This window comes from Nanorana parkeri, unplaced genomic scaffold (assembly GCF_000935625.1).
Source record: "Nanorana parkeri isolate BGI_ZX_2015 unplaced genomic scaffold, ASM93562v1 scaffold1598, whole genome shotgun sequence".
NCBI classification, from domain to species: domain Eukaryota; kingdom Metazoa; phylum Chordata; class Amphibia; order Anura; family Dicroglossidae; genus Nanorana; species Nanorana parkeri.
The window spans coordinates 56672-65031 of record NW_017307866.1 but is presented as its reverse complement, the minus strand read 5'-3'; positions in this window follow the sequence as shown (position 1 = coordinate 65031).

The window sequence follows — 8360 nt, the reverse complement described above, 5'->3', positions numbered from 1 at the left end:
GTAATGCTGAGATATTTATCTATTTGCCGACTGTTAAACACATTCCGAACCAAATTTCACCATGGTCAATACTCCTGGATAGACCCTGTAATGGGACAGGAATATATACCAGGTTACTGCCTTCCAGAATAACTCTGGAGATATACTACTAACTTCTGTCCATAAGGATGAAATCCTTCAGTAGCGTGAGCCCATAGATTGATCTGTGGCTCCATCTGCACGACCAGCCACAATGCATGTGACCTAGTGGACGCAGAGAGCCCCTTTCTCATACACCCAGAAAGATAAACAGATCAACCTGAAAGAAGAGGTAACCTCAATGTACTTCCTCAGCAGAGCAGCCACATTTCAGGCATGAACTAAAACAAAACTTTATTCTGGAATATTGGCAACAATGATGTCTTATTTAGATGGAAGGATCTTCCATCCTTTGGATGATGCTGGGAGAGAGCTCTAGAATTACCCTGTCTGGGAAATGGTAGCAATAAGATGGTTTGCAGCCTGAGCTTGTTGGTGATCTAGTTGAAGTCGAGGAATCCTAAGGGAAAATTAATCGACTTTCCTGAAGAGTGAATTCTAGCGCAAGCCCTTAGGAGCTGGCTTATCAATTACTAAGCTGCCCATTTTTTCTCAGAGGATACAGATAGAGGGTACTGACACCCAAGTAAATATTGCTTGCCTGAAAGTCCAATATAGCTGGTATGGCAAGGTGAAGAGAGTCAAAACCCTTTGAGCTTGCGAAGTCTATGAATGTATTATTCCACCCTGTAGAATATGTGACATTTAGTAGGTGCTCTAGCATTCAACAAACACTCAATGACTGAAGATTAGTAATCCAGGCAAGGCAGACTTTACTTCCAACCTCCAAGCCACTTAAGGTAATTTTGGATGTGTTTGGATGTAGCATCTACTGTAGAAGGTCTGAATTTTTAGGATGACTAGAAGATTCCAGGGTCAGAGTCTACAGAGAGGGGACCCTGGACAGATGGGCCACAGGCAAATGATTGCTATCACCATACCTGGATAATTATGGGTCCTATTTAGGAGCCTGAAACCAGTGGGACTGAAGGTAACACCTAAGCATTAAAACATCCACTACTCCTGCCATTGTAAAGTTCAATCTCGACAAGGATTGTCTGTACTCTGTGATCTTAGGGATTACCATCAGGTTGAAATCTGCATAACCCACTTGCTGCTGATCCACAGGAAACTGCTGGACAAGAAAACATTCCTTGTTGCCCAGGGCTTTGTAGCTTATAGTGTCAGCCAGGAAATTCTGGGGACTTCAGCACTGAATTCATGATTGGAAATACCTCCATCAGCAGTAAGCAGCTCCTTCCTCCCTTGTGACACTAAATCTATGGAAAAAAAACATCATCCTGTTGTTCAATGAATCAATACGGAGGTTCCTTTTATCTGAAAGGCTCTCTGAACGCCAAGATGCTGGAGATTTCTTCCCCCAATGGACTAACTGACCTTGGACTAAGAGGTTGTTGAAGTGATTAGCACATAAGAATACGGTATTAACACTATCACTGGATAGGGACATTGATGATGACAGTTGAAATAGGCTCGCCATCCTTAGCCACAACAAAAGCATCTCATATTTGGAATCACCCTGATCCTCTGGCATAGGGAATGTTTTCTCTGTTGTTTGAAGAATCCTGTTGGAAGTCTCTCAGCCTCCAATACCTCTAATTTCACTATTTGAAATGATCCTATCAACTTGAGACAATGGGTAGGATTCAGACTTGAACTGCCTCAAACAAAACACTAAGACTTCTGCCTACGTGGAAATTCTATAGTTTCTCTGAAAACATCATCTGTTGTGTTGGCATGGCTTGGCTTTCCCTGTTGGCGATCCCTTTAAATTTGATCAGAGCCTAACCTAAGATGTTCCTGTGGATTGCCAGGATTATGAGCATACTGAACTATCAGCAGGATCTCACCACAAATAGTGGAATATTTGAAGCCTTGTTCACTCATTGGAAAATGATCTAGGACTGTGGCGAGGCCAAAGGGTAGATAAACAAACTGAAAGTGGAACTTTAGAATGGCAAGCAGGACATTTGAGGAAATATAGGTGCACAGGAACTTGAATACACTTCTGCCAGGCAGAACATCCTATAGCCTATTGATGGCTTAAGTGATTGAATACAGTGATTCCATATGCAATATCTGGATCCTGATCCATCTGTTTAAAGTGTTTCAAAACCAAGACTAGTCTTAAGTCTCCTGGTTTTCCTACTAAAAAAATAGAGGATAAAAAGCTTGACATTTTTGGACTGGAAAGATTAGGAGACACCATTTGGATATGTGTACATAGAACCTAGAGCTTTGCTTACACCAAGGAACCCTGATGGGATTGAAATGGACTGGAAGATGAGAAGAAAAACCTGATAATGTCCACCCTGAACTCTTAACAGGACCCATGAATCCTGAACGGGATATGCTCAAACTTGCGTAAGCTCCCACAACCTGGGACCTACTGGAAAAGTTTGTTCAGAGGTGTTGGAAATGCAACAGCATATACTAATGTACTGATATGTCTTTTGAGCTGTAGATGGTGCTGTAGTGCAATGCTAGTCTCTGTGTGCATGCTTATCTATGATACACAGGAAGTTCTTTTTCTTTCTGTTTTCTTCTCAATGCCATATTCATGTCCTTCTAAGCAAGTAAAACGTAATTCAGCATTCCTCAAGATCTCAGTGCTTCATTTAAAACAAATAACCAACAAGAGGAACCCTCAGAAGGACTTTTGTTTCTCTTGCAAGGGAGTAATCTTGGTTTGTTCAAATGAAGAATTTTTTCCATCACCTGTGACTTTAGATATTGTTGTGTGTGATGAGATCTGCACCAACTCAAGGTAACTGCAGTCCTGGATGAGCAACACAGCATATCCATAGCAGCCTCAATATAAAGTCACTTGCTGATATAATTTCATTCAGAAACTACCATGTCCCTAAGACCTCATTGCTAGCCAAAAGGTCTGCTTCTGTGTTCTTTGGCCAAATATGGATTGCTTTGGCAAGTAAGAACCATTACTGGCCTATGGGTTCTCCAGAAAAGATATCAACTTTGTTTACTCATAAGGTGTCCTTATGCCTAACTACTCAGATGACTGTTGCATCGATCATGAGGATAAGTTAGAGTAACAAACCTGTCCTGATTAGGGGATGACTAAAAGCCCATGTTAAGGGAATCCTTGCAGGTGAATTATCACCTAAGATATATGCTGGCAATACTCTGTAACTGACTGCCTTAGGGCTAGAGGGGAACTTGTGGATGTAGCTGCTTGACTGGGCTAGTAATTGACAGTTCATGAAGTACTTCGCCTTTGTTTAAGGCTTCAGATCTCCACCTTTCTGCCTCTTTATTTACTGCTGCCCCTGCAGAGGAAACTTGGCACAGCATCCTGCCAGATGATCGCAGGCCCAGCACTGCTCAAAGGTTGTACAATCCTTGTGATGCATTCTGCTAGCTTAACTCTAATAGGAGGATCTTGAATGTGTAGCAGCCTTATCACAGCTTGAAGAAGACCTTTCATCCCAAATGGAGCAGCTTACTCTGCCCTTGGGGAGCAAATGCTGGCAACAGGGCTGGAGAGAGTTCTAATCCTGAAATCCATGCATGTGCACTCTGAGAAGCAGTGGTGACAAAGGGCTAGAGAGATTTACAATCCATTAGCCCCATCATATGTACTCTGAGGAACGGTGCTGTCATTAGGGCGGAAAAGATTTACAATTTTTTTTTTCTTTATACCTACCTGTCCCTCACCTTATAGAATGTAGCTGGTCTCTTGGGGAAGGGGGTTAATGCCATCTGGGAATTGAACACATGATTCTACCTTTGCTGTCACAGCTAAGCTGAAGAGAATTTATATGATTAAACAGTACCTGTCAGAACCAGCTGGAGACTTACAATAATGCTGTATAGATGGGGAAAGTTGAGTCACAGTTTCTCTGGAGTCACAAGACCAGGAAGTCAAGCAATTGTCCTTAACATATTACCATGATGGAGGAAGCATCCGAATATGAAAGGACCCCAAGAGATCATTTCCTGCACCCCAAACTCTGAAGATATGGGGGAGGCTTCCCTCATAAGATTGCATTTAGCCGCCTAAACAAAGGGAACTTCGCAACAGGAGAGGCTGAACGTGTGCGGTAGGCCAGAAGAAACTGTCAAGGTGAGGGTAAAAATAAAAAATATTCTTAGTATAACCGGCTTGAGCAGTGAGGACAGAAAGAAGAGTGATTGCCTTGAGAGGCGTGTTTTAATTTATACTATAACTGGTCTTTTGATTGGGTGAGGGGCGGAGCTATACCCATTCAAAAGCTGCCATGAGGGGCGGGTACAGCTGGCTCTGCCTCTAGATGGGCAGAGCCAGCTGTCACTCACGCAGCTGGGTGGAGCCAGACATTATTGTTGGGATCCGTTTCAGCTGCGGCGTCTCAGTATACCGCGAGTTGTAGCGATACTGAGCTTTGGGTGACGGGAGGATGCTACTTTGTGTCCTCCCGTTACCCTTAGGACAGCGGTTCTCAACCTTTCTAGTGCCGTGACCCTTTGATAAAATTTAATCCTCCTGTCCCATTGCACTCCTGACCGGACAAAAATCCAACTGGGTGGGTGCGGTAGTGACAACGGATGCCTCCGTGAAATGTAGATAGATGAAAGTAGTCACTCGCACTCCATGATATTAAAGTCAATGCTGTTTATTGACTGAGATAACACACATCTCCTTAGCGACGTTTCGAGACCATGCGGTCCCGTCCTCAGGCAAACAGGATAAAATAAAATTGCCCAAGTTGTGGCGACACCTAACAGTAAAATTATTTTCGTTGCTCCTTCATCGCAGTAATTTTGCTACCGTTAGATAGCTATTAGATAGCGGCTTCCGGCCACCTGGGAGAGAAACACTTTCTACCGGAAAGATTTATTCTGCTTGATCGAACAGGGTAAACCTTTGCCTGTTCTGGTTTTTTTTTTCTTACATTGGAGCCACCGGCCGCCATCAGTCAGACAAAAAAACAAAAAACAGCATAGGAATGCATAGCCAATAGCAAACTAGCTATTGCACCCGCCTACTGCTGCTGTCAATCAGCAGTGGGGGACCTGAAGTTCTCCATCAGGTCCTCTTCTAGTGATTGATAGCAGCAGAGGGCGGGTGCAATAGCCAGCTTGCTTTTGGATATTGCAAATTGAAGTAGACAATAGGAATCTATGCATCGACGGCTCCGATGTCACAAAAAAAAAACCCAGAGCAGTCCTCCCGATCTACTGAGCCGACCTGTGACAGTCTCATTGTCACAGGTCGGCTAGAACTATGAGGTGAGTGAAAAGCACTCACCTCATAGTTCTCCTTTAAGCACAACCAGCCACTGGACAGCTCCGGGTACAATCGTTTGGGTTTATGATTTTTTTGACTTTACGATCGTATACGATAGCAGCATATGTATGAAGATCAATTTATTAACCTGTATTTGTGGGATGGGATTATGGCTATTTAAACTCCTCCTCTTCCTTTTCCTTCCTGACGTTGTAGGGGAAGCGTTTGTCTGTTGCGCAAGAGGAAGCTGTATTCCACATTGCATCAACTCTGTGCTGGAGAAGCTGCATTCACAATGGCAGCCACATTTAGTTACCGTCAGCTGTTTTTTTATATTACATGCACATAGGTTGACAAAGATTGGTCTCAGCTATTTCAACTGCATATTAGCATTTAATTTCACATAACTATCCAATGGGTGGTTCTGCTTCCGTGGGGCAGTGATAAATAGGCTGGATTATTAATTGCAAAGAGATTTTATATGCCAGCGCTGGAAACATTGGCACGTAGGAATGGAGTCTATAGTAGCAACATACAGAGGAGGGTGGCTACATCCCACTTACAGTGTAAGAAATAATATATAAAAAAATATTTGGGGCTTAGTGACACTTTAAGGGTTCATTTACACTAGCTCGTGCACTAAAATTCTTACAGGGTTATTCACAAAAGGGTTAAGAGTTTGGAGAAGGGCGGGTCCAGAGAAGCGGCGGGAGGAGAGGACATGGCGATCTACCAGTGATCGCTACGCGATCGACTGGCAGATCGCGATCGACCTTGTGGGCACCCCTGCTCTAGGACAACATAGCTGAACTGGAAAGTGGGCTGAATTGGAGAATTTTTCTAAATCCGCTACTTTGGCCTAGATCGTTCACTTCACCTGTCTTCTCCAAGCTCATCACCCTTTGGTGAATAACCCTGTTAGTGACTGGCATTGATCAGTTGCTAATGCTGTGAATAAATCCTAAATCTGACTGGTTGCAATTAGTCATCAAAGAAAGATCATCTGTTGGAACTTCTATTATTAAGACCCATCGTGTATTTAAGAAAACATTTTTGAATATCATTAAGCGCAAGTTAAGTTTATTTGTTGCATTGCCAGTCATACAAAAACATAGCACAGTTGCAGCATGTAAAAAATAAATGATTCACAGAATAGATTTCTCATATACAGCATACAGAGTGACTAATGGAGAACTTAAAGCACACCTGTCATGCAAAGTGGAAAGATTTGTCATGAATACTATAGCCTGAGGTGAAGCAGAATTTCACTGCATAGGTACTATAACACAGTCCTTTAATAAGAAATGTCAGCTTTGAAATCCCCCACTCTTCGTTTATACATGAAATAACATAGTGAGAGCTATTACACAAAACTTCATATGAGCATTCAAAGCCAGCCAACTACTTTGAGGTTCTTGTATTAGGATATTGAGGTTCCTGTAGTGGGGTAGTGAGATTCTTGTAGAGGGGTAGTGAGGTTCATGTAGTGGGGTAGAGAGGTACTTGTAGTGGGATTGTAGGTTCTTGTAGTGGGGTATTGAGGTTCCTGTAATGGTGTAGTGAGGTTCTCGTAGTAGAGTAGTATGGTTCTCGTAGTGGGGTAGTATGGTTCTTGTAGTGGGGTAGTGAGGTTCTTGTAGTGGGGTAGTAGGTTCTTTTAGTGGGGTATTGAGGTTCCCGTAATGGTGTAGTGAGGTTCTCGTAGTGGAGTAGTATGGTTCTCGTAGTGAGGTAGTATGGTTCTTGTAGTGGGGTAGTGAGGTTCTTGTAGAGGGGTTGTAAGATTCTTGTAGTAGGGTAGTGAGGTTCTTGTAGAGGGGTAGTGGGGTTCTTGTAGTAGGGTAGTGAGATTCTTGTAGAGGGGTAGTGAAATTCTTGTAGAGGAGTAGTGAGGTTTTTGTAAAGGGGTAGTAAGGTTCTTGTAGAGGTAGTGGGCTGAATTGGAGAATTTTTCTAAATCCGCTACTTTGGCCTAGATCGTTCACTTCACCTGTCTTCTCCAAGCTCATCACCCTTTGGTGAATAACCCTGTTAGTGACTGGCATTGATCAGTTGCTAATGCTGTGAATAAATCCTAAATCTGACTGGTTGCAATTAGTCATCAAAGAAAGATCATCTGTTGGAACTTCTATTATTAAGACCCATCGTGTATTTAAGAAAACATTTTTGAATATCATTAAGCGCAAGTTAAGTTTATTTGTTGCATTGCCAGTCATACAAAAACATAGCACAGTTGCAGCATGTAAAAAATAAATGATTCACAGAATAGATTTCTCATATACAGCATACAGAGTGACTAATGGAGAACTTAAAGCACACCTGTCATGCAAAGTGGAAAGATTTGTCATGAATACTATAGCCTGAGGTGAAGCAGAATTTCACTGCATAGGTACTATAACACAGTCCTTTAATAAGAAATGTCAGCTTTGAAATCCCCCACTCTTCGTTTATACATGAAATAACATAGTGAGAGCTATTACACAAAACTTCATATGAGCATTCAAAGCCAGCCAACTACTTTGAGGTTCTTGTATTAGGATATTGAGGTTCCTGTAGTGGGGTAGTGAGATTCTTGTAGAGGGGTAGTGAGGTTCATGTAGTGGGGTAGAGAGGTACTTGTAGTGGGATTGTAGGTTCTTGTAGTGGGGTATTGAGGTTCCTGTAATGGTGTAGTGAGGTTCTCGTAGTAGAGTAGTATGGTTCTCGTAGTGGGGTAGTATGGTTCTTGTAGTGGGGTAGTGAGGTTCTTGTAGTGGGGTAGTAGGTTCTTTTAGTGGGGTATTGAGGTTCCCGTAATGGTGTAGTGAGGTTCTCGTAGTGGAGTAGTATGGTTCTCGTAGTGAGGTAGTATGGTTCTTGTAGTGGGGTAGTGAGGTTCTTGTAGAGGGGTTGTAAGATTCTTGTAGTAGGGTAGTGAGGTTCTTGTAGAGGGGTAGTGGGGTTCTTGTAGTAGGGTAGTGAGATTCTTGTAGAGGGGTAGTGAAATTCTTGTAGAGGAGTAGTGAGGTTTTTGTAAAGGGGTAGTAAGGTT